Here is a 27,919-nt window from a genome sequence, read left to right as displayed (position 1 = left end):
GGCTCCGTCAAAAGCAAGAAATGGACGTACCATGACAATAATTATCTCAAAGTTCTTAAGAAAAAAAAAAAAAAAAAAAAATCAAAGTCACTATAGCTTTCTATCTTTTTCTTAAATAAAAGTCGCTTTAGGACCATGTGACTTCTCTCTCACCCAAAGGCCAATTTAAATTGCATAAAACACTCCTCGAATCTTGCTACCAAATCATCCTTTACGGAAAGAGTAGGTAACATATGAGACTTCTCTCTCATGATATATCGGACTCATACATGATCTAAGAGAAAAATGTTGTATTAGGAAATTATCTCATAAGATAATTTTTCTTTAGAAAAACATAATATTGCTTTTTTATATTATTATTATAACATGGAGTAATTAGTAATTATATATGTGATTAGATTATTAAAAACTGGAAATACATATTTTACTTTGAATTAAATTTAGATGAAAATATATATTTCAGAATAAAGTGCAAAACATTAGCTTAAGATGAAAATATGAAAGTACAAAATTTACAATAAAAAAGGGGTGTTAAAAATAAGTTTATTTTATTTTTTAAACAAATTCTAAACATATAACTAATCTAGTTAGTAAGCATTACTTATACACTCCAATACAATTAATTACACGAATATAGTTAATTCCATACTCATTCAATCAAATATCTTTCATAAATTACATTAATCGTTCTTGATGTCCAAGATGTATCTAAATTCTAACATTGCCAGTAAACAAAGATGCTAGACCTCAATGGGATTAAAAAGGCAACATAATGCCAATTTACACAATTTCTGAAATCATTATTTCCACTATTGAGAGAGAGAGAGAGAGAGAGAGAGAGAGAGAGAGAGAGAGAGAGAGAGAGAGAGAGAGAGAGAGAGAGAGAGAGAGAGAGAGAGGTGACTGTTGTGTTGCATCTCTTAAGAAGAATCTACCCTATACATTTTTTTTATATGTAATCGACAAATAACAAAATAGATGTACCACATTTAAAATATGCACATTTCTGAGATTAAAAGTAAAGGAAAATAAGAAAATGAACCCACCTAAAGTTTTTTTGCTCTCCCTCTCGATATTGACTTTTCCAACATCTTCCAAAATCAAATTTATGTACCCCTCCCTGTAAGGCATAAAAATTAATATTTGACCAAATTTACATGTATTTTAAAAACAGGTACATGGAAACAAAACACAATTAGTGAAAACAGAAAATGCTCTAAACCACAAACTATATTTTTGAAACCAGTTTGAATTTCAAATGAGTAATTACAAAAGCATTAGTATGTAGCTTTTCAATTTTACCTTCATGACTCTTTTACAATTTTTTGCTATATATATAACCAAACTTAGTCATTGATAACATATCATTGATATACGGTTTACTAAATACTCTTCTTAATAGGAATTGTTAGTCATGTCATCTAGCTAAAACTTCCATTTAAATTATCATCTCCAATCACCCTTTGAAAGCTCATGGTTGCCTTTGCTTCTTGCCTAGTAGGACAGCACAAATTTATTATCCCACCTGCATCCATATTAAGACACACAGTAAACAAAAGCAAACATACAAAACACATAATCTTTCATGTAGTTGTTTAATTTCTCTAAACAAATGCCAAGTTAATGTTAATGTCTCAAATTCAATTAGTAAACACTATGATACACACCTATTCCAAACTTAAACACGCAACCAATTCTACCAATACATGTAACCTTGCATAACTCAAGTTTGTGTCCATAACTCTCAACTTTCTTGGCCCTAAAACCCATCCCAACAATTTGCATTAAAAAATCACCGCCCCAGAAAAATTATCTATTATTATTAGCAAAATTTTCCCATAATTTCTATCTAAAAAATGCTTCCACCATTACCATGTATTTCCAAATAAGTTCTCACGCAACTTGTAGGCTTATTAATCAGTAATTAGCTATCTGCATATATCATAGAATACTTTCAACCTAGCAACAATGATAACACAAATCGTAAGAAATCCTACCTAATTATGGTGCTATTTGAGGGAGTACAAATAAACATAGATCTTGTGTGACTTCCATGGAGAACTTCTCTGCTAGAGTGCTAGCATTCTTCAAAATGGGCTTCCAAATTCTTAGATGTGTCTGTAACATGAACATTACTCTAAATAGGTGAGTAAACAAAGCATCATAAACAATAAACTATACGCAAAGTACATATGATATAGAAAACTAACCATGGCATTGAGATTAACCTCAATCCTAAATTCGAATCTGCCACAAACATTACTACCAGTTATTTTTCACAACAAAAGTTTCAAATTGAAAGCTTTAAAGGTCCAATGGAAGAACAAATTTTTTCAATTTTTTTATTTATTATAAAAAGTAGAATGCAGTGCCAATTTAACAGGATATATCACTACTTGTAATTTGGAAAGCAAAAAATAACAAATTATAGTCTAACTCATTTATCCTAAAATTTTCAAACACATGCTAACAAATAGATATTGATATAAAATATTCACCTTGTAACAAAACTTAATAAGTCTCAAACACACATCTTTAGTAGCTTTAAATGAATTTGTCATAATTGTATTTAAGCTATGGCTCAAGCAATAAGAGGCAGCAAATATGATTCCATAAAAAACTATTCTCTTCTTGTCTAATAATGTTTAGCAGGGCTGTCGCCTTGAATTCAACTAAATTCTCTCAATTTCATCAGTCACAGCACAGACCATGTTGGCATGAAAAGAAACAAAAAATAATCCAAACAACAATAGAGGACTTTCACAGAACTGACATAAATTTTTTACCAAGCATAAATCAACTGCACTCAAATTTCATAGGGTACGAAATGTAAATATTTTGTACTCTAAATGACACAATGGATTCTGCACAGTGACCTTGTCTAATCATATCAAAATATGCCCCAAGGATCCAAAAGCCAAGACAGTATTTAAATTTAAAACTTTCACACTTGACCATAACACTGCTTGCCTTATAAATCAATTTGCTTTATTCAAATGAAAATCCCAAGTTAACATAAAGCACAATCTCGTAGTTGTTTGATTTTAAAAACATTTATTCTATTGCAATGATCATTATAACTTATTCAACAGATTTTAACACCTTTAAATTTAAAGCAACAAAATTAAACAACAATTAATTTGCATTTGTCAAATGACTACACTACAACATTCAAGCTTCAACTACAGAATGGTGATCAAGGATAAACCATCTAAATCTAAGAAACAAAGCAAAAACCATTAAAAAAAAAAAAAAACACTAAAACACATAGGTCTGCCACCATACTCGAACCCAAATTCCTTTATCAACACAAAATCCTCCCATCTAAGCATGTTCACCATCAAAGAGTCCCACACATTTGAGGGAGACTATCAAACCAACACCCAGAAACCCTTTCAATTATATTTCCACCTTTTTTGCTTCTAGATGTCTTCTATCATGCTCTGCTTTTCTCATCATTCAACCTTAATTAAAACCAATAACCAAAATAACTAAATTAAAAAAATTAACCCAAAATAACAAAACCTAAATAACATTTAACACAAATTTTTGTTGTTAACATCTTCTGTCAATAGGTCTCCCTAGCGGCCAATAATAGAAATTAATAAAACCCACTACGGGCTCCAAACCCATCAATCTAAGCTAATCATTCAAAACAAACACTCCCAAACGAAACCCTAAATCATATTTAACAACTAAAAACGAAACCCTAAATCATATTTAACATCCCAAATTATAGAACAAAATAAAAACTTACCGGTAATGTTTGCGGAGAGAATCTGGTCAGATGGTAAAGTGTCAAAATCAAAAACTTTCTGCCACTAAAGGAGTGGGTGGCTGGCGCCTGCGGACTATAGTTTAGGGGTTTGAAGGTAGAGAAGGGACAAAGATTGGAGGCAGGGGAACGTGTATGTAGAGAGAGGCATGGAGGAAATTGTGCGTTTGAAGATGGAGATGGGACTGTGTGAAGAAGAAGAGAGGGAGTTTGATGAGTTTGCGTTACTGTGTTTGCGTTTAAGGGGAAGAGAGTTTTTTTTTTTTTTCATCGGGTTTTGGTTTTGGGGAGAATGAAATTTTTGGTTTTAGCCTCTTTTTATGCTTTGAGCTTTGTTTTCTAAGGGCTAAAAATTTTGGGTTTTTTTTTTTTTTTCCTTTTTGATAATGCCGATTTGAAATTTTTGGGTGTTTTTTTTTTTCCTTTTTGATAATGCCGGTTTTTTTTTTTAGTCTTAAAAAGTTTTTTTTTTTTTCCTTTTTGATAATGCCGATTTGAAATTTTTGGGTGTTTTTTTTTTTTCCTTTTTGATAATGCCGGTTTGAAATTTTTGGGTGTTTTTTTTTTTCCTTTTTGATAATGCCGGTTTTTTTTTTAGTCTTAAAAAGTTTTTTTTTTTTTTTTTCCTTTTTGATAATGCCGATTTGAAATTTTTGGGTGTTTTTTTTTTCCTTTTTGATAATGCCGGTTTGAAATTTTTGGGTGTTTTTTTTTCCTTTTTGATAATGCCGGTTTTTTTTTTAGTCTTAAAAAGTTTTATTTTTTTTTAATATTGTGCTGACGTGGAAAATTGTGGGAACTTCAAAGGCTTTGGTTTTATATATATATATATATATATATATAGATGAGAATTTAATTTTAAAATCTGTATTTTGACATAATTATAATGCACATAAATGGCCATGAGGGATTATTTGTTAGATATATTAAAACCTAAATAAATGGAATATTATTTATACAAATAAGAGAGGGTTTATGATATTTCCTATAACTCAAAAAAGATTATTGTAATTTACCAACAAAAAAGATTTTGGGGTCAGTATATATATATATATATATATATAATCTTAACCATAAAATAAATAAATAAATAAAATGGAATTTACTTGAAATGGAGAGAATGGTGCTCGGGTGCAAGGAGTATATAAACTAGTATTTGAAGTTTACCTTCACATCCCCCTTCAACATAAGGATTTCCTCTGTATCCCGGAGCACAGTCACAATAAAAGGTGTAGACGTCTGGGTAAGAACAACTGACTTTGCGTCTATTTTTTAGCAAGTTAAAGAACTCACGTGAATTGTTGTTCCATTGAAATATTGCCCATTCCAGCACCACGGGATCATATTCCCAATATTGCACAGAAGAAGGATCTGGTTTGTTTTCCTTCAACCAAACTTGGTCCACTAGGAAGGCATATTTGCAACCCTTTACTACTCCCTCTCTGTCATTTGATTCGTTTACACTTCTGAATTCAACATCAAATGCTTGAAGGTTTGATGGGATATTGGTCGACTCGCAGCAGTTGAAACCTAAGCATATAGCTTCTTTGTCTACCTTTGAGTCCCTCTTGCAATCTGACTTGCACCCGTAAACCTTGGGAAAAATTCCAGCTATTGTTGCAAAGTTGTCGCAACCAACCGAAATGAATGTATTATCAGAGGCAGAAAAGTTAAAAGGACTTCCTGAAATGTTCGTAACATTGTGATTTCCCGCGAGCTGACAAAACTTCGAATAAATTATTGGGATTTGGACATGAACCGTTGGAACAAAAGAATAGTGCCTATTTAATGGACTGCTACTAATATTGATTTGCCGTACCTCCATGTTCATACTAGTTAAGAAGGCTTTAGCAGAGCCGCCAGTTCCCTTGCAAACAATTTCGAACCACTTGTCCAAGTAGCAATCTGGTCCAATCCCAAACGGGTATGGAATTTGAAGGTGGCCACAGCTACTTCTACAATTGGGTTTCGCTATAGGTGGTGCTGCTTCTGCTAACTCGCATGTAAGCAAAAGTATGAAAGTAATTCGTATTACAAAATGTACAGCCATTTTTTTTCAGGTGTCACTCACAACCTTCTCCTATGTCTTGTCACTCGCAAGAGGTAGACTTTTATAGACCTCTGCCCCTCGCATGTTCTCATATCTGTTGCAGAGGAGAAAAATCCACCCTAAGGTGAAAGGTGGATACATGCATCAAACACGTGTAATCCTACCTCATTGCATAAACATTGACCACTGCCAATAATAGAGAAAATGGGACCCACTTTGATCCCAAGGAAAACTGAGCACCCGCCCCCCTCTCAGAGTCATATTTATGAGCTCACTTATTTCTTGGTGAGTCACATATGTCGAGCTCTTTTGGTAATATTATTTTAGTAATATTGTTTATGTATTGTGTAAATATGTGTAAGTGAAAAAGTATTATAGAAATACGTGTTGTATTGTTTAAATAACGAAAATTATAATTTAAACAACACAACCAAACAACCCCGACCATGTCACTCACAACAAGAGGACTTTTATTGACCTCTCACCTCTGATACTCAAGGTGGAGATTAGATGCAATGTCCTACTTGGTGCAATTGCTCAATTCTCTCTCATAAAATTTTCTACTTTTTCACTTTTTAACTTTGTCTAACTTTATTATATTCAATAGTTGAGATTGAAAGTTTTTTTTTTTTTTTTTTTTCAACTCTCAATCTCAGCTATTGAGAGCTATTACATGGACCATTACCAATGACAAATTGAGATTAGATGCAATACTTAGAGTACAACACCTGATGTAATAGCCATAGTTGAGATTAAAAGTAAAAGTAAAAAAAAAAAAAAAAAAAAAAATTTAAATATTAATAATTGAATAAAAAAAGTTAAAAAAAAAATAGAAAAGTGAAAGTACAAAAATGAAAATGCTAAAATTTTTTAGTGGAGAGGGGATAACTACAACTAGTGTACCCAATCCTAATCCACTAATGATAGAGGAAATGGGGCCCACCCTGACCCCATGGAAAAACAAGCACCCGCTTTTATCATTGTGGCTAGTAAGATGTTGCTTTCACACACACACACATATATATATAATAGCAAAATCTCAATCTTCTCCTCCAAAAAATTTTCATTAGTTAAAAAAGAAAAGCTCGCCTCTCAAAGTTATATTGTTGAGTTGTTTTAACCAATTAAGAGTAGGGCTGTCCAACCCACCCACCCAGCTCGACTGAGCCAACTCGGAAACCACTCAATTCGAGGCTTGTGATAGTCGATGGCTGGTTACAACCTCCAGAAATCAGACTCCGAAGGGTCGTTTGGTCAGCCCTTGAATCAAAATCCGATTCTAATCAACCCAATCGATCTTCACCAACCAATTCAATTAAATCTTGCCAAATCTAGCGAAATCTCGTTGAGACCCATCTAGATCCAACAAGATATTGACAAGATTTCATGTCAATCCTGTGATATCTCATCGAGATCTCGATAGATCCAGCAAGATCTCAACAAATCTAGAGGATTTCAGCTAAATTTGACTGAATTTCAGCTAGATTTGATGAGTTTTAGCCAAATCCCCTCCTTCCTGACTCCAACCAAGATTGACCGCCCCCTGACACGAATCATACCAGTCTGACCCAAGTCCTTCACCAGTCGATGGCAGGTTTGGAAGTTTTCCACCTGATTTTGTCCGATTGGTTGCTGGTTGGGCACAAAGCCTACTCAGACCAACCTGTGGACACTCTTAGTTATAAGTCTTGTAACTCAACTGGTTGGTATCTTTTGATATTTTTAAATGAGACATTCAGGGTTCAACTCTCCCGTTCTCCCAACTATCAAATTAAAAAAAAAAAAAGAAAAAAAAAGGTTTTTTTAACAAAATTACTTTCCATACAAAAATAAAAATTTGCATTACTTATTTCCTTGTTTTATTTTATTTTATTATTTTTTTGCTAACTAATACTTATTATTTATTGACCGGTGATGATTTTGATGTCAGATAGTGTGGCTAAAACGGCGTCAAAGTGTGCAATAGTTCAAATAAAAATTAATTTATATCAACCTTGTATATTATTTACTATATTTTTAATAAAATAATTATAAATAAAGGATTGCATGTTTGGTCATAATGATAGTGGGAGGATTTAATTAGATTAAGCATGCAACAAAGATTATTAAAGCGCCTTGTGGGTTTAAAAAACCCACTTGACCTCTTTGGAAATGAATCAAATGATTACCGTACAGGGTTCCTAATTTCCCATACAGAAAAAATCATTGCTAACCAAACACTATCCACTTTGTGTCTCACATTCATTGTTTCATTTTAAGAGTTTTATTTATTTATTTATTTCTTTTGTTTCATTGGTACTGGAACATGGAACCAAATTTGTTATATCTAAATTTATCTTCACTTATTCTTATTCGGCTTCATCCTTGGATAAACATCAATTTTTGTTCGCTTCTATTCTATTATTATTACCAAAGGGAGTGCAATTTTATTTTATTTTTCTATTTCCGGTAACATCCAATGTTATCAATTTCGTTCCATTCTAAGTCGAGCCGGGAATTTCTATACAAGTGTGCAAACCGAAATGAAAAACACCCTCACTCCACCTTGGAAAAATTTTCAGATAGCTATTGCTATGGTCCATTTCGGCCATTCGAGGCCATTTTGCTAAATACAGGCCTAAGAGCACTCATAGCAGTGGTGCTATATAGGTATAATGCTATTTTTTAGCTCCAAATATCAAAAAATCATCACGCAACAGTGGAGCTAAATCTAAAAGATTTAGCTCCTCAGCTACAGTGCACATCTATCTTTAGATGTGCACTGTAGCTCAAAGCTAAAAAAAAAAATATTTTTTTATTACACTTCTCTCTCCTCTCTCCTTAAAATATTCTTTTCCTTTTCTCTCTCTCTCTCTCTCTCCGGCTTCTCTTCTTTCTTCTTTCTTCCTGAATTTTTTTTTTCTCTCTAGCTCACCGGTCTCTTATCTCTCTCATCCCTCAGCTCGCCGGTCAATTTTCTTTTCTCTCTAACTCGCCGGCCTCCCTCAGCTCGCCGGTCAATTTTTTTTTTCTCTCTTTCCTGTTGTATGTAAATTTGTGTACATGAGCTTAGCTATCTCCTCCATTCTAACAAAAATTCATTACAGTTCCATTAATTTTGACTTGTGAAAGCATATACAGCAAAATCTTAGACTTGTGGAGCGGCGCCGCCAAAGGAGAGTCCTCGTAGATGACCATACGGCGGTCCGACCCGGCAGCCGATGGGCTCTCCGGGGGCATCGTTTCGGATCGCGGCCTCTTCGGAGGCGGAGTCCGAACTATCATCGTCGTCTTCTCTCTCTCTGTCTCTCAATCGCAGATTCCAAGGGATTTTAGGCTGTGTGTGTGTGTGTTTTAAAAAGAGGGGTTTTGAAAGGAAAGTGAAGAGAGCCACTTTTCAAAAGGGTGCCTGTGAAGCAACAATGGCCGACAGTGCCACCTCTTGTGTGTGAGTTTTTTTTTTTTTTTTTTTTTTTTTTTTTTTTTTTTTTTTCTGTGGGTTTGATGGCTGTGGTGGTGGCGATGGTGGTTGTTGTGGCTATGGTTTGGTGGTATGATGTTTGATTTTTTTTTCCTGTGGGTTTTGGGTTTGGTGGTTGTGGTGGTGGATTTGTGACTGTGGTGGTGGATTTGATTTTTTATTTTGTTTGTGGGTTTGGTTGTCTTCTGGTGGTGGTGGCGTGGGTTGTATTTTTGGATAGTGAAATATATTATTTTATTGTAGGTGGTATATTATTTTATTGTAGAGGATATATTATTTTATTACGTTGATAGCTAAAATAGATCCACTGCTGCAACATATGTATAGGTATAATAGATAAAGTAACTTTTGGTGGAGCTAAAAAGCTAAATTTTTAGCTCCACTGCTGTGGATGCTCTAAGTTCAAGATCCAATCGGTACGCAAATACAATAGCAGCCAATGTTTTGTGTTTTACTGTTTTTCTTTTCCTCATTTTCACGTGTTTTCTTTAGTTAATACACTCTCTCTCCCCCATCCAATCAATCCACTCCTCTTTCTCTATTGGTCAGGCCAAAAGCCAAGATCCAATCAGTACGCAAATACAATAGCAGTCAATTTCTTTTCCTCATTTTCATGTGTTTTCTTTAGTTATTACACTCTCTCTCCCCCCATCCAACCAATCCACTCCTCTTTCTCTATTGGTCAAAACAAAAGGTTTTTTTTTTTTTTCCTTAAAAAAAAAACACAAAAGGTTTTTACCTATTTAATTCATTTTTTCCACTATCATTTACCCATGTTAAAAAAAAAAATTTTGTTTTAGTGTTTGTTTGAATAGGAAATATCTTGTGTTTGCACTTTGAGTTTTCACGTTTCATTTTTTTTTTTTTTTTTTTTAGCCATGATTTTTGACTTTTTCCATCCATGCACTGTTCATGTACTGTACAGGGGATTCACAACCACTTTATTCAGGAAAATAAAAAATAAAAATGGGTCTCACGACACTATTCGTACATTTAAAAATTATTTTGCTACAGTATTTTTAGTTTTTAGCAAAATAAATTGTATCCAAACGGACTCTTAGGCTCCGTTTGAGAGTTCATAAGGAAATGGAATGGAATGTGATGCAATGATCATAAGGGAATAGAAATGAATGGAATGGAATGGAATGTATTTAAGTCAGGGAAATGAATAGAAAAAAATTGAACAGAATAAAATTAAGTAACCTTGATCGAATATTTTAAAATAAAGGAATGGAAATGAATTAAAATAAATGGAATGTAAGTAATCTTGTTTGGGAGCAACATGGAGGGAATGAAATGGAATTGAATCATTTTATGACAATATTACTATTAAACTCATATTTTAAAATAAGAGATTGAATATATAGAGGTATTTTGGAAGATTTAGTAAAAAAATCATTAAATCTAATTTCATTCCCTCTCATTCCTCCAAATTTAGGAGGAATGAAAAATCGAGATTTTAAGGGAATAGAGAGGAATGAGTGTTCCCTCCTACCTATTCCATTCCCTCCTAATTATATCTGCGTATGCAAAAAAGTGACATGCTGAAAGCCTTAGAAATAGGGAATTTCTACTTGGCCCATCAAGTTTTTAATGCGTGTGAGAGTCAAAATTGTTGGAGAGCCAATTTTTCAACCCTACTTTATTTTGTCTGCTTTATATTTTGGAGAAGGCTAAGGAGTGCGTTTAGGGTATTAGTTAACAATTTATTTTAAAAAAGTTTTGACACCACTTTTATAGGAAATGATAAAAGATGTTAAAAAATTAATTGTTTTTTTCTATAAAATTTTCTTTAAATAGATTGTTAACCAATGCCTTAAGGGTATTCGTTAGCATTTTCCTAATATTTTTATGTTTGAGCTGTAACTTGACTAAATAAATAGTGATGGAGCAACGCCGTAATGTTATTGCGAGCATATTAATACATTTTTCTTATATACATGGGAATTTACTTTTGGGTTCGTCCATCAAGGTAAGCTTTCTAAACAAAAAGCTTTTAATTTTTTGTTATTTAGAGAGCATCTAAGTCTAGGATATTAAAAAATTTAACATTTTAGCAATCCAAAAAACTAATTTCCCTATTTTAACATATTATTTCACAACTCACTTTATATTCTATATTTTATTTTTCACATCACGACTAATGCTATTTATTTATGGAAAAAGTTAACGAATATTTTAAGAACATTAGGATTGGAAATATTTTTATAAACTTTTTATTAAAAAAAATAACTCACTTTTTAAAAACAGTATGTTTGGTAACTGGTTTTTTTTTTTCCCCCCCTTAATTTTATGTTTTTAAGAATAGTTTTACTATAAACTTATTTGGTAATTTTTTTGAGAGAACTTATTTGGTAATTCAAAACAGATAAAAAACAAAAATTGTTTTCAATTCTCAAAAAATAAAAAGGAAATTGAGAAAACAAGCTTTGCCTGTTTCTAGTTTTAGCTCTTAAGCCCTTGTTCAATGTGAAAAGCCTCAATTAATGATGCCGTGCCCAAGTTCAAACCCCATTGCCACTGGCAACAAAACTTAGAATTTTATCATCCTCTCTCTCTCTCTCTCTCTCTCTCTCTCGCACAGGACTCAAGGGCTGTTTCTCTGCATTCCACTGTGCGGAACGCAACCATCTGATGATCTTAGAAAAGAGAATGACAGACCACATTTGCTCACTAGTGGCATCAATATCCGTTGCCCCACGGAATGAAGCAAATTAGCAATGGGAATTCACACGCCGACATGATGGACCTTTGATAGGCACCTGTTGATGTTTATCTTGTAGGGACTTAAAAACCGAATGACCCCAAATTATATTGATCTTGTTGGGACTTTAACTAGTCCAATACAACTTCACCGATATTTATTTTTATATTTTTAAACTAATTTTTAACTTTGAGAACACGACAAAAATTTTTTTTTTCTTAAAAGCAAAATTTTGAACACAGAAAACAAAATTAGTTATCAAAAATAATCTTATATTTCCCATGAAATTTATAAAAACTTTCTTAAAATGATCAATTAACAAAATGCCTTAAGAACACCCTTTAATCAAACTATTTATTTATTTATTCATTTCTCTCTGTAACTTTCCGTCTCTCTCAAGCAACCTAATAACCACTAAAAACCTAGTATCACCCCGCAACCTAACCACCAAAAACCTAGTACCACCCCACAACCCACCACGGCCACCATTAGGGGTGGCAATTTTTATCTATATCCATGAACGCGCCCATTACCCATCTTATTTGGATAAGTCTTAACCTAACTCATTTGAGTATTTGGGTTAAATGGATAAAGACCTATTTGGTTATTTAATTAGATGGGTCTAAATGGATAAATCCACTAATACCCACTAAACCTATCTAAAATTTAAAATTAAATAAACCCAATAAACCCTTCTAAAATCTAAAACTTAAATAAAACACTCTCAGTCTCACTCTAGATAAACCCAATAACCTCTAGATTTCTAAGCCCAGCCCGTCTCACTCTCCCTCAGATTTTCTCAATAACCAAATACTTTCCCAAACACTTTCCCTCAGATTTTCTCAATAACCAAACAAAAGGAAATTCTAGAGAGAGAACAAGGATGGAATTGGAGTTCACCAGAGGTAGTGTATCGGCTTCTACAGATGCTGATTTCGCATTTACTTTCAACGATAGTAACTTCTTGGATCGGCAGCTCCGAATCAAGATTATGGGAGACCTACTCAAGAACCGGCCCCATAATGAAGGCTGTACAAGTATCAGTAACAATATCGTCGATTGGGCTCGTCGTCGGAAGAGGAGGCATGAACACTAGAGAAACCCATGATTTATCAAACAGCGTCAGTGCCGTTGAAACCACTTTTTGTTCTTGTTTGGTGTGAAACTCACAAGAAAGAGTTTGGGTGTTTTGGTTTTCGAGAGTTTGTAGCAGATTCTAAGTGCTGTCGTCGTCAGGTATCATGGCTTCTTCTTCTTCGTTGCACTTGTTGGCGTTGAGTTCGGTGTGAAGCTCACAAGAAAGCGTTAAGTCATTGGAAAATATTTGAGTGTTCTGGTAACCGTTTTTTTTTTTTTTTTTTGAGTTTTTCTATTTGGTTGCCAAGAAAGTTTTGAGAAAATTAGGGAAAAACTGTATTTCAAAGTTTAGACTAAAGTTCAAGTTAGTTCTATGAGTATTTGTTTGTTTGCTTAAAAGATTATTTGATTAGCTAGGTATTTGGTTTGGGTGAGGAGAAGTTCTGTTTGGTTTGTGAGAAAGTTTGGGAAAATAAAAGAAAATGAAGTGGTTGATGTTGTTATAAAGCTAAAAGATTTTAATTCGATTTCCAAGGGTCCTATTTGGTTTATGAGAAATTTTGTAGTTGCTAACTTAATGGGAAAATCTAGTAACAAGTTATTTATTTATTTGGGTCATATTGGGTTAAATGGGTTGGGTTACTAATTAAATGGGTTGGGCGAGTAATGGATAATTAATTTATATATAAACGGGTCATAAACGGATAAATGGGTAATTAAACACTCAACCCATTTATGACCCAACCCGTCCATTTGCCACCCCTAGCCACCATAACCCACCATTATTGCCACTACAAGTATATATTGTCTCAAAATAATAATAATAATAATAAAAAATCGACAACAACCATGTTCAGAAACAAAACTAATCACCAAACCCACCGCAAACCCACCACATGAAACCAACAAAATCATGCTATCCACCACAGATTTTCCAAAAATACCCAAACAAATTACCAACCCACCAGTAAGTATTCACCCAAAATCATCATGTGCAAACCCACTACAAATCTCTAACCCACGACCAGCCACTACAAGAAATCAACCAAAACCCAAAATCAACCTCAAAGAGAGAGAGAGAGAGAGAGAGAGAGAGAGAGAGAGAGGAAATGATTTAAAAATGATTTCTTAAGTTCAAAAAGTTTTAAGTTTAGCAATCTAGATGTTGTAGGTTTTTGGTGTTTGGGGGTGCTAAAATAACATTTTGAGTGTTTTAGTTCCCCAATACTAATACTCTTAGTTATGGCCAGTAGAAGTATAAGTGAAAATGCTAATATTAATATTAGAGGAATATATGTAAAACATTAACATAAATGTTATAGATATATTGCTTATATTTATAGCACTTGACATTGAAACTCTATTAATATATATATATATATATATGCACATGTTTAAATAATGTTTGATGCTATTATTAACACATATCATGCTTCCTCTAAAACATACACTTACATTCAACTTTTAATTAAGAGATTTAATGGAACCACAATGAAAGAATGTGATAACGTTATTAAACATGTAAATAATTCTTAATCATTACAAAAGATTCAATTGTTCTAGGAAATCTAATTCTGCATAATATGCTTGTTCAACATAAAATGGTTTGAGATTTAATTTGCTGCTTTTTTTAAATCTCAAAATGTTTTTTTGTTACTTCTGAAACCGTAAGATTTATTTTGTTACACCCTTAACTTATAGTTTAAAAGAAATTTTTTCATTTTATTTATATTTATTTAACCTTACTATTCTTTTTTTGATAAATATTTAACCTTCCTAATCAGTGTGGTGATAAAATGGTTTCTCAATTAATTTTTCCTTATAAAATATATAACCTTTCATGATAGGGCTTATTAAAAGATCCATCAGTTAAATGCAAAAGACAAATTGTGGGTACCCGGCACATTTACCTACAAGTGCCTTTTGGGTAGCAACGAACTACCTAGTTTCTTTTATCATAAAATACCTGGACCCCAGTCATTTGTGTGCCCATAATACTTAACCTAAAAAAATGTGACCTTGCTGCGATGGTGTCCTTTAATGGGCTTTTGGTGACTCTTGCATTGGGCTTTAACATCTTCAAAGAACCTCCGGCTTCCTCACTTCACAAACAAATAGTATATGTTTCCTTGAGGGACTTGCATATAAGAAACAGGTAACACCATGTGTGTGAGTTTCATGTACAATCATTGGGCTCAGACTGACCATGGCTAGGATTTTGGCTAATATGTAGGATTTACCACTCTGCTGCCACCATATAATGGGGTCTTCAGGTATTCGCTTTAATGCTCATGAAACTTGAATTGCCTGTTCCTTATATAATTGTGTGTTTGTTATTTTATTTTATCTTTTTATTTTTTATTTTTTTTATTTTATAATTTGGGTGGGAGGATTTGAATGGTGGATGTCTCTATTAGAAACACGAGGAGGTGTTAGTTGTGCTCAAACACGATATTAGTTGTTTTGGCTTGGATTTTATTTTTTGACTTTTGAAGCAGGTTCAGCAGCATTCTTTATGCCGGAAATTCTGCCTTGAAAAAGATTGAAGGCTTCACAATGATATAAACTTACTACATCTGGTTACATCTTTTAGTTAGTGCATGTCCTTTTATTAGTTCTTTAACTGGAAGTTTCATACATCACAATGTTATACAGAGAAACAAGATGTTACTCAACGAATGAATACCAAGTTTCTTTGATATTCACGTGCACAAAATCCATTGCAAAAAATTGTTTGCATACAGTTATAAAGTTTTAAATTGTGCAGAATTATTGTAGACTCACTTTGTTATTGATTGGATTAGGAGCAGAGAAGACCAAAAAGAAAGAATATTAGCATTTCTAATCATTCAAATCATTGTGGTTGTAAGATTCTAATTCATTGTTTAAAATAGAATGATTTGAGAGTATTGTGAACGAATATATAAGTATTATCTGACTCCTGAAGTATTCTAAATTACAAAGAGGATTTAAAGAGGGCAGCATATGAATCCTCTGCAAGGGCAAGGATGTGTCTGCCTAGATTTTAAATTCTCAATATAGGGTTATAACATATATGCCTTCTCAATCAAAACCCTAACCCAATACATTGAAATTCCCAATATACTTTTCTTGAATGACAAGGGGCTATGCTTTCCACACCCCTCAAACCTATTATTCATCCCTGGCATAACAGAATATGAGCCACCATCTTTAACATGGCCTCAATATTGCACAATCAAAACCGCATCCAAGCCAGACATGTAACTACCTTGACAACAAGAATGAAGGTGGTTTATGTTTTATTTTTGGAATAGCTAACATTTGGCTAGCAAAGTGTTTCAACTACTTGACTTTGTCCATTTAAACATACAATTTTGATAGTGGGTATGTGGCATACCCTTGATTGATCATGATTTTTATCATTCCTCAGCATTTGTATAAATTCTTCCGGCATCTCTTCCAAGTATAGCTTCTGGAGGCTAATCAGATGCTCAACACCCTAAGGCAACGCCTTTAGCTCCAGACAACGAATTAGATTCAATTCCTGAATGGTTGGCAATGCACCCTCTTCTACTACTAGACTATCCAATTGTGCGAGCTCCACAATTTTCCGCTTGTTGAGTTTAGGAAACCATTTTGCCTTAAAGTGCAAGATCTTACCATTGTAGGCCTTTCTGAGTTCAAGAAACACTAGAGCAGACAATTTGTGGAGAGAAAGAACCATATCATCCTGGAGATAAGACCTACCTAAATACAGATGAGTGAGATTTGATAGTGACTCAAACCAACGAGGCAATGTATTTAACCGTCCAACAAATTCCAGATTCTGAAGATACGATGGAGGAAGAGATAAATATTCCAACTGAAGTTCTTCCTCGTTAGTTGCCGTCACACATAAACGGAAGAGGTTTTTCATCTTCTGAATGGAAGTGCACAACTTTGGTCCATGAACAGTTTTAAGCTTTGTGGTATCCAGCCTTCTGAGTTCAGTCAAGTTCCCAACTTGTTGGATTAACTCTTCCTCTGCATCAATGCAAGCAAGAGTTTGTAGGCATTGAATATTCCATATTCCTGTTGGAGCCATCATGCTGTTAGCAATATTGGATGTTTCAGAATTCTGATAATTGTTGCAATACATGTATAGATGTCTCAATCTTGTCGGCTTTGATATTCCACTTGGTAGCCTTCTCACATTAGTATTCCAAACATCCAAGGTTCGTAGGTTCCTTAACTTTTTGGTTGACTTGGGAAGCTCACTAATCTTGTTATCTCTCAAGTTCAAGTACCTCAAATTGAACAGCCTACCCAATGTGCTTGGAATTGTTTCAACAGGAATTCCTTGTAGATTAAGCACCCTTAGCAATTTGAATTTGGATGGTGCTGCATCCAAAGAGAATGAGGTGCACATATCTGTCTTAAATACAAAGAAAGAGCGAAGATGGTGTGACATGGTTCTGCTCAATTGTATTTTTTCACCTCTATAATGTACTGATAGGTGGTGGAAATTTCCTTCTAGCCTTGATTCATTTCCATCATAAGCTGTACAGAAATTCTCTTTCTCTGAAATCGTCATAGCCAGTTCACGCATAACATCATGCACTCGACAGGTCTTCACCCTCCCAGCAGCATTAGTCTCTGTGACCTAAATCATGCTTCGTAGAATAAGATCTGTGAGGTGCTCCTCCGCTACCTCCTCCATAGTATTCCCTTTTCTTTCTCGAACAAAACCTTCTACTACCCACAACCGAATCAGCTTCTTTCTCTTGATCTGGGAACAATAATGGAACATACCCTTAACTTTGGATACAAGAAACAATGTTTTAGATAGAAGGGTAAATCTTTGTAACTCAACAATAACATACCCTTAACTTGTCCCAGTTTGGGATTGTAGCTAAGTTGCCAATTGAGACTTCCATAAAATTTCTTCCATTCCCCGATTGCCTTGCTTCTTGAACATATTAGACCTCCAATGGCCACAATCGCAAGTGGCAAGCCTTCACATTTGTTCACAATGGCATGAGCTAATGGTTGCAGTTCTTGAGGACAGCAACGACCTAGTTCATTCCAAAATGCCGTCTTACAGAAAAGGGCCCAACCATCTTTCTCTTGAAGGGGCTCAAGGTGATTAACATGGTATCCGACTCCAACAAATGTTGCTACATTCTCATTTCTTGTTGTGAGGATAATTCTGCTTCCATTTTTATTATCTGGAAAAGCACCTCTTATTGAACTCCAGAGATATATGTCCCATACGTCATCCAAAACAACAACATACCTCTTCTGATGCAAATAGTGAAAGAGCATTGCCATCAACTGTTGCTTCGTCTCAAAGAATTCTCTGACCATGCTTCTTAGTAGCTCATTGCTGTCATGTATTTGGGTCACTGATATCCATGCGCAGCAATTAAATTGTTGCTTGATTCTTTGGTCATTGTAGACTCTTGTAGCTAGAGTGGTTTTACCTAAACCACCCATTCCCACAATTGAAATAATTGTCCGGCGTAGTTCATCCTCAAGTAACCATTCAATCATTTCTTCCGTTTTTTCTTCCATTCCTACTATCTCATCTTCACCAAAAAAAATTGATGATTCTGCATAGTGCTGCCAACTTTCACGAGACATATGCTTACTTGTCCCTTCATCAAGCTTATCAAAACCATATCTCTTGCTTCTATCAGAGATCTCACGCACCTTCACTTTGATCTTTGGAAGCTTTGTAGCAATTTGATGCCTTGCAGTGATGTTCTTGGGGAAGTGGACAATTTCTTTGGTGATACCCTTGAAACCACTTTTATGCTTCTCCTTATCTTTATGATGCATGAATTCATCTATAATATCCTCAGCTTCATATGCTACTTCTCTTACTTGCCTTACCCAAGTTTCCACTGACTCACTTCTTTCCATTCTTCTTTCTGCATCTTTTAAGAATGATCTCATGCTCTCTAACTCAAGCTTTATCTCTTCAATTTCATCGTAAGCATCTCCTAGTAGTGATGCCTCCTGTAGTAAAATACTCGTTAGTTTATCAAGTAAGAAGTTTACAGCACAATCTGCCATTTTTGCTACCAAATTTCTCGTTCCTTCTCTCTTGTTCCCCTGTTTTCTTTTTCTTCGCAAGGAGACCTGAAGGCATGGAACAAGAAAGTAGTTTCTGAGAAAATACATCGGTGTATATTTCCTCACACTCACGGTTGATGGACCTATCAGTTTGCTTCTTCGTTGTTTAACTCTCTCTTACTTTCTTCATATTTTTATCTTCTCTCTCGTTTGATCAATGTTCTACCGTGTGCCACTTAACATTTTCTTGCGGACTTTGATTTTGTACTACCAGATTTCAAATGAGTGACCACCAATGCTCCCAGGTGCCAGCTGCCTCCCACTCCTCCAAATTTTGTTATTTACTTATTCTTAAAGGAGAAAACTTAAGAATAATACTTTAGTTATTCTCCCTTAAATTCTTTTTTTAAAATTCAGTAATTTTTTACTTAATTCAAAAATATATTTTTATCTTATGAAAAAAAATTTACAAAGTGAAATGTTAAAAGAAAAATTTAAGGAATAATACCTAAATGCTGTAACTAAGTCTTACTCATTCTTAAAAACTCATGAAAAATGTGGAAGTCGGGTGGGCGTACAAACCAATGTCCTCCACTATTAAAGCTTCAATTTTTTAATTTTCTTTTATGACAAATTCTTACCATTTTTCTTTCTTTTTTTTTTTTGATAAAAAATACTTGTCTCTCTTAACCTTTTTTTATTGGGTCTCATAAAAACAGTTTATTAGATTATCAAATGAGCTTATATATAGCTTAAGAAAATTTAAAAAAAAAAAAATTTTGGGCTCTAACAATATACACACACACATATATATGCGGTAATTTCAAAATGGTATATCGTTATTGATCGATATCAAAATATTTTATATCCCTTACTAAAAATAACTAAAAATCAATTTATGTTTGCTTAGGAATTAATATTTCTTTTTTTTTTTTTTTATAAAAGTTATAATATGAAAAATACATTTGAAAGATAGAACTTTATATATATATATATTTGGACTATTTTAGTTAATTTTTATATTTTTATTAATTTAATATATATTTTTTTATTTTAAATAATTATTAAATTAATTATAACATCATCACGGTTCAACCTTGGTTCGACTTCGGTCCAACCTTAACAATCTTGAACCTCTCATTTTTACTGTTCTTTGAATGATCCGGCCGGTCTAAAAACCATGATATGGACCATATGGTACTGGCAATTGAAGTACACTAGTCGCTAACTTGTGCGATGCATGGAATAGTTAAGTAAAAATTAAAAGTATTTATTTTGCTTAAAGGTTTATGACCTGACTTAAAAAAATGCATAACTTGAAAATGAATGAAAATAAATAATTTTTTGTTCAATATAATGGTTTAGATTTTTTTTTTCTTTCATATCATTGGTTCCACATAACATATCCCGCGCGTGGGCTATTCTATGATGATAACTTCACTCGATACTCTTTTTTTTTTTTAGAATCACTTCACTCAATACTCAATTGCAATTAAATCTACTATTGACCACCAATCTAATCTATGTTATCTTGATAGTAGATCTACAAATTGCATTCTCATATCCTCCATCATTTAGAAGGTAACTGGAGTAATGATTGTATGTAATGTATAAATTTTATTCTTTTATAATATAAAATTATTATTATAGATGATTAAAATAAAATCTATTGTTCAGGAAATTTTTTGAAATAGAATTTTAAATTTCTTAAAACTTAGTTAATAGATTTTCTATTTTACCTAAAAGTGAACTATCATAATTAATGAGAATTTAACCAATTTTTGCAAAGAGAAGATAGCCATAGGCGTAATTTTTATTTTATAGCATATGATGTTACAGTTAGATTCGTACTATGTGTAATACGTTAGTCCATTATGATAGTACCAAATAATATCCTAATACCTATTTATATGAGTTTTCTTTTAAATGATGCCATAAAGGATGGATTTAATAGAAGTCATTTAAGATCCAACGTATCCAATAATTTTTAAAAAAAAAATTTCAAAAGTATTTTAATTGTAAATTTTTTTAATCATAAAATAGACTCTATCTAAACTCTAAAGGAAAGCATTTGGAATGATTACATCATTGATATCATATCATGATGGTTGCAAATAGAAATATTATTATTCATGATTAATAGATGCACAATAAAATTGTGAATTAACAATTTAACAATTCAAATACCAAATTTAAACTACAACAACACATATATAGGAGACTCCAAATATTGGAACATACTTCTTTTGACATTTTCATTATTCAATCAAAACCAAAGTTTCAAAGATAATTCCAATTCAATTAAACCCAATACATACATACACATGAACATAAAGAATTCCAAAAATAAAAACAACAATCTCCAAAAGCCTCTGCCTAATACAGTCACTATTTTTTTTTTTCTTTCAGATTATTGACCAAAATATCTTTCATATATGTTAACATTAAACCTGATAAGAAAACTTTACACACCAATGAATAACTCCCATTGGCTGGGTATCAGAGTCAAAACACAGTCATATTGTCCAAAATCATATATATCAATCAAAGTTCAAACACACACACACACACACACACACACACATACACACATATATATATATATCATCCAAATACATATATAAAATCATATATTCAGTAATCAAATATATTTGTGATAAACTTTTATTCTTTACTTTAAATTAGTAATACAATTGAAATAAATTGTAACAATTATAAAAAACTTTCAATAGTTAAGATACAACAATATAAGCAAAATAAAATCAATTAAGATAAGGTTACTTATTTCAGCTAGCTTACCACAAAAGAACTTCTCCCTGACACTTCCTCTAAAATCCTTAAATATCACCTGAAACAATTATTACAATTAGAAGAAAAATGGCTAAAAATATCTAATAATTTTCCACTAAATCTCACTAAAAAAATCCACATAGTCACTTTCTGTCACTAACAGTCCCTAGAGACAAGGTTTTCAGACTGGGACCGTTCATTGAACCGTAAAAGGGAGAAGTTCAAGATTTTTAAGGTCGAATCGAGGTCGAATTGGGGTCGAACCGTGATGATGTCATAATTAATTTAATAATTAATTAAAGCCTAAATATAGATATTAAATTTATAAAACTAGCAAAATTGACTAATATATCTATATATGTTAGGGAAATTTAATGATTTTCAAGCATATATTTAATAATTAAGTAAGAAAGTTAATAAAATAAAATAATAACTGTAGGGTCTCGTTCCGTGACGAACCGCAACAGTAGTTGAGTCCACACGTGAATGGGCCCAGACAATATCATTTGTAGAGAGTGGGTTCGAAAGGTTAAGTCGTGATTGCTCGGCGGTCATTTTGTTTAGTTGTTCCTGCATGGTTTAGGGGTATTCACCCTTTGAGTCCTTTTTTCCGGAGAGACCGGCCCCTCTCATTAGGTTGCATACTTTTCTTTTATATTAGCATGCGTTCGATTTCCTCCGTCCACGTGTAGGGTTGACCTTTCCAAGACTGATACTTGTCCCATCAGTTTCAGACCCGAGTTGTTGGGAGTGGCTGATAAAGTTAAAGAACACGACTCTGTGAGGTGCAAAGCTCTGTCTGGGGTAGGTAGTAAGGGCAGCATTTCCTAGATATTTCAGATTTCTTTCCAGATTACCCCTATGCCGCTTTTGCCCCTTTTCTTAGTGGAGCTTTGGGCCAGCCGAGGGCTGCACTGTCCTCGGCGGCTTCTCTGGGCCCATTGGTGCTTTTGCGCTATTGAGTTTGGACTACTACCTTCTTCGGCTTGGGCCTTAAGGCTTCCGGTGAACAGGTGGGCCTGACCCATCTATTGTCGGGCCCCACAATAACCATGAAAACATTAAAATTTATGATTAATTTTTGAAGTAAAGTTGAATATTTTTGAAGGATTTTAATTATTATTATTTTTTTATTCCTTGTAAGAGATGGATAATTTAATTAAGTAGAATAAAATTGTGTTAAGTTTTTTTTTTTTTTTTTTTTTAAATTGCTAAGGGGTTGGACCGCACGGTTCTTGCGGTTCGTGCGGTCCAATCCCGGTTTTAAGGGTTCACGGAATTAACTAAAAATATGGTTCTTTATGTTTAAAAAACCGGTTTTCATCCCGATTCTCAATTTTTCCGGTCCGGTCCGAGTTTGAGAACCTTGCCTTGGGATAAGGTCTAAAGATTCCATATGGAGTCAAAGTCAATTTGTAAAGGACCACCACCTAGGCCCATCTTCTTCTATACGTGTGTTCCTTTTTTTTTTTTTTAAATTATTATTTTTTTATTATATCCTGCCACTTGCTACCATTAAGTGTGCGTTTAGCTCCAATTTAAAAAACCAGCTTATTTTTCTATTCAATTTATTTTTACTACTATTTATGTGTCTTATTGCACTTTTGATACTATTTATGGATCCCATTGTACTATTTCAGTTAACTTTTACATTTATTTATAGTACTTTCAGTAAAAAGTTTTTAGTTTTAGTAAAATAAGCAGATTCTAAATAGACCATAATTCTCTTTCGAGACGAGAACAAAACCAAGTACAAGCAAGGCACATGGGCACTTACACGATACACCATTTTTATTTTACATCTGATAGCTTGTCAAACTACAAGCCTACACCATGACTTTTCCTATTCACCAAAACCATAATTCGGTAAACCTGTGCAGAACCGAACCCATTAAGTGTCTTTTTGCTAATTTATTTTTTGCCAACTTATTTTATTATTCAGCTTATTTTTACTATTATTTATGGGTCTCACTGCACTTTTTAGTACTATTCATGGGTCTCACTGTACTATTTCAACTAACATTTACCTTTATTTATAGTACTTTCAGCAAAAAATTTTTAGTTTCAGCAAAATAAGCGGATCCTAAACAGACCCTAAGTGTGTGTTTGGCAAAAATTAAAAAGCTAGCAGCTTATTTTACTATTTAGCTTATTTTTGCTACTATTCATGGGCCTCACTGCATTTTTTAATACTATTCATAGGTCCCACTGTATTATTTCAGCTAATTTTTATCTTTATCGAAAGTGCTATAGATAAAGATAAAAATAAGCCGATCCCAGATAGACCCATTTAAGCCTAAAAATCTGCAACTTCTTTTTACACTTAACTCCAAGAACCAAAATCAATGCAAGAGATTGTACAATAGAGTGGTGTTGGAAGCATAGAAATAGTTTTCTTAAATAGGAAAGAGTACGGACCGTGTGAGTGTTATTATATTTGGCTAGAAGTCTAACATGCATTAGTTTTTTTTTGTTTTTTTTATTTTTTTATATATATATTTTTATTATTTAATGGAGAGAGTATAAGGAGTCCGGGAACGGTGGGAGAGTGTTGTAGAAAGAAATGTTTACGTTTTTAGACCCCTTAACACAAGTTATTTAAATAGTTATTTAACCAAGTGAATATGTACATAAATTATTTAGTTCTAGGTTAACACAATAAAACCATATTATGTAAATAATGCGGAAATATAAAAAATACAATGATATGATAACCTAGGAAAACCTAACCAGTAAAAAACCTGGGTAGGATTTAACATAACTATTTTCAAGGCAAAACAGATCCACTATGACATAATTGAAATTTGTACAATAGAATTTAGACCACTAACACTTTATTGCTACCTCGAGTAAAAAACTTACTACCACAACCACGTGACAGCTCCAAGTCCACAGATTACTTCTTTCTTTAATCTACAACAACCACAAGTTCTCCTACTTGTGACTTTGAGACTCTACTCAAAGGTTTCAGATCTTCTTGAAAGTTCTTTATGCAGCAACTAAAACCACTATCAAGTTCTTAATACAAATCTTGATCATGATAGCTCTATGTGTGTATATGAAGGTAAACACCTCTCAAATCTCATAAAAGATTCAACACAGAACTCAATAAAGACCTTAGAGAGCTTTTGGGTACAAAACCCTTGATCTACAAAAAAGGCACAAGACGCACTCTTTGAAAAGCCTATTTAAAAACATGCTTATGGTTTCCTTTATATACTAGGAGAAGTAGATTTAAAACCCTAATTCTTAATGGGCTTGAATTGTTGTTTAGGCTTTATTCAAATTCTGCAGATATGATTCTCGATCAATCGAGCTTTGCAATTTTGCACAATAAGTTTCTGCATTCAGCTCGATTCAAACTATAACAAATAAATTTTGAGCAAGCCTAAACCTAAACTCATTGTTTTGATCATGATTTGCCAACATCTACAAAGTGAAGTTCTAATACATTTAGTTCCTAAAGTCTTAGAACCTAACAAAATTTTTATTTTATATTTTGTAAGTTTTGTTTAAAAATAATAATGATGATGTGGCAAGATCTAGAAAGGTTAATAAAAAGTCAAAAGTTTCGGTTATATATATATATATATATATATACACTAGTTGTTGGTTCATGCGTTGCACGATTTTATGAAAAGGCTTATAAAATAAATGTACAAATAATTATATATTTTAATAGATTCAATAAAGGTAAAAGAAAAAAATTATCAAGTGTAAATAATTATCTCACTAAAATAAAGGGTAAGATTTCTCCCTAAAACTAAATTAAATTGATAATTCCAAATTGAATTTTAAATTGATAATTATTTTAAAAAAAACTTACTAAACAATTGATAAATCTAAAATTAATATAATCTTGATAATATTATAAATTAAAACTAAAGTTGATGATTCAAGAATACATGTGTAGAACATCTTGATAATTTGATGTAACATAAGAATCAAATAAGAACATTGTTAAAATTAATCTATTAATTCTAACCATATTTAATCATTAATTCTAAATGCCTAACCCTAAGCATATAAATTAGATCAAAGCTAAGAAAATTAGTTTAAACAAAAGGCAACTAATACACAAAACCTAATCAATTTAATAAAAACAAAATTCAAAAACAAAGAAGGAGGCTTTAGAAACTTGACAATGTTTTCCAATGTTTTGAATTCATTAATTAAAATCACATTAAGAGAAAAAACCAATATTAACACTAAAGAAAATAAACAAAATGAAAATAATAATAATAAAGAAGAAAGAATGTATACCTACATTGTCATGGGATTTAGACATTCACATATTGAAATAAGTTTCACTCCAAAAAAGATATATAGGGTTATATATATTGGTAGAGTTCCATTTGAAATATAATTCATTTAAATCTTATTGAAATTAAAGATATCTAATCAATGTTTTTTTTTTTTTTATCCCATAAAAATTGGAACTAAAAACAAGGTCATATGAATAGAATGAATGAAAAAAAAGAAAAAAAAAAGAGTTGATTCAACATAACATAACATATAAAATAATTAAAAATTTTAAAATAATTAAAAAAAAAGAGAGAAAGAGAACGTGGTTGATAGCTATAAGGATTTTTGATATAAATATATATATATATATATATATTTAATGTCATCCACGTAGAAATTATCAAATTAATGGAGATATATACAATTTTTTGGGATAGACAAAGATTATCAAATTATTGGAGATATATACTGTTTTTTGGAATAGATTTATATTAATCACCTCTTGAAGAATTTGGATTGTGCTTATCCCTTAATAATCAAGTTTTGTAGCTTGATATTCTAGTAAATAAAAAAACAATGTTAATTAGATAAAAAATATTATCTAAGTTAAATTTTTGTATGTTAAATATTATCCCTTAATTTAAGAAATATATCCTAACAAATAAAAAATAACGTTAATCTAATTTTATTTAATAATAAGAATAAATTAGAATGATGAAGAAATTGTTGCAAATCAAAGATAAGCACTTAGCCATTAGCATAATCACAATTCATAACATGAGATTATTATATTAGTATATAAATTTTTATGATTTGGCAACATCTTTTATGTTTCCTTTGTCACATGGCTGCACGTCAAACTGGAAGCCAAAGAACCCACTAAAAGCTACAATGCTAAAAATACCGTCATTTTTTTGTTTTCCTCTCTTTTTGGGTTTAAATTCTATCCTTAGGTAATTCTTTTGGATAGACACAACTGTTATAGTTGTAAATGAAATACTACTTTTTTTAATTAATTGATTTGTCATATTTATTCAAAAAATATGTATATATCTATTCTTAAAATCTAAAAAATTTATTAAAATTTCTGCAATTTGGTGAAGTCACGTGGCATAACCACGACGTCTAAGCCCAACTTTTATTATATATAATATGATATGATATATATATATATATATATATATATACACACACACACTAGTATTATGCCCGTGCGATGTGCAACTTAACAAAAAAATTATATATAAATTTAAAGAATTTTTTTTTTTTGATAATATAATTAAATTTAATAAGATATAAAATGGTAAAAATATTTTAAAAATTATGGCAAGTTTTAAATTTCTAAAAGCTCTTAGTAGTAAAATTGTAATTTGTTTATATATATATGGCACTTAACAATCTATCCATTATACCTGCTAACATGTATAGTAGTAAAAGTGTTAATCATATATAAATTTCTTGCATATATAACTAAAAAAAATTCCATAATTTACAAAAATATAAGTATTAGAGTTTCTAGACTGCAAAGTAAATGTAAAATTTTATGTAAATTATTTTAATGTTGCCACAAGTGAGGAAATAATCTGCATAATCAATGAAGAACACCAAATCAAAGATGAATTGCATTATCTAAATTTTTTTATAAAAAAAATCATAGAGTTTATGCTATAATTGAACTATGTTAGTATCTAAACCTTCTAGGGTACCACACTCAAAATAATTTCAATAATAGACAAATAAAGGTACATAAAGAGAAAACAAATATTGTAATGCAATGTA

The 27,919-nt window shown here is 32.2% G+C and overlaps 2 protein-coding genes, 2 long non-coding RNA genes and 1 pseudogene across 30 annotated transcripts in view; 2 read left to right on the top strand and 3 right to left on the bottom strand.

Moving 5' to 3' along the window:
* The window catches only part of LOC126720924 (receptor-like protein 6), a 224,904-nt gene that overhangs the window by 105,516 nt on the left and 91,469 nt on the right, over nucleotides 1-27,919 (top strand). The gene's annotated exons all lie outside the window — the stretch shown is intronic.
* Nucleotides 1-27,919, top strand: part of LOC126720923 (receptor-like protein 6) — a 142,619-nt gene that overhangs the window by 37,364 nt on the left and 77,336 nt on the right. The window lies entirely within an intron of this gene.
* LOC126720934 (uncharacterized) overlaps nucleotides 1-27,919 on the bottom strand; it is a 159,688-nt gene that overhangs the window by 103,940 nt on the left and 27,829 nt on the right. The window lies entirely within an intron of this gene.
* Nucleotides 1,109-4,059, bottom strand: LOC126720935 (uncharacterized). Its single transcript, XR_007653744.1, has 3 exons — nucleotides 3,758-4,059; nucleotides 1,998-2,118; nucleotides 1,109-1,525 (listed from the first exon to the last, which is right to left on the bottom strand). It is a non-coding gene; the product is annotated as an uncharacterized LOC126720935 (long non-coding RNA).
* Nucleotides 15,974-19,323, bottom strand: LOC126720930 (disease resistance protein RPM1-like; annotated as a pseudogene).

Source organism: Quercus robur, chromosome 4 (genome assembly GCF_932294415.1).
Source record: "Quercus robur chromosome 4, dhQueRobu3.1, whole genome shotgun sequence".
In the NCBI taxonomy this organism is placed as follows: Eukaryota; Viridiplantae; Streptophyta; class Magnoliopsida; order Fagales; family Fagaceae; genus Quercus; species Quercus robur.
This window is presented reverse-complemented; position numbering and strand designations above follow the sequence as displayed.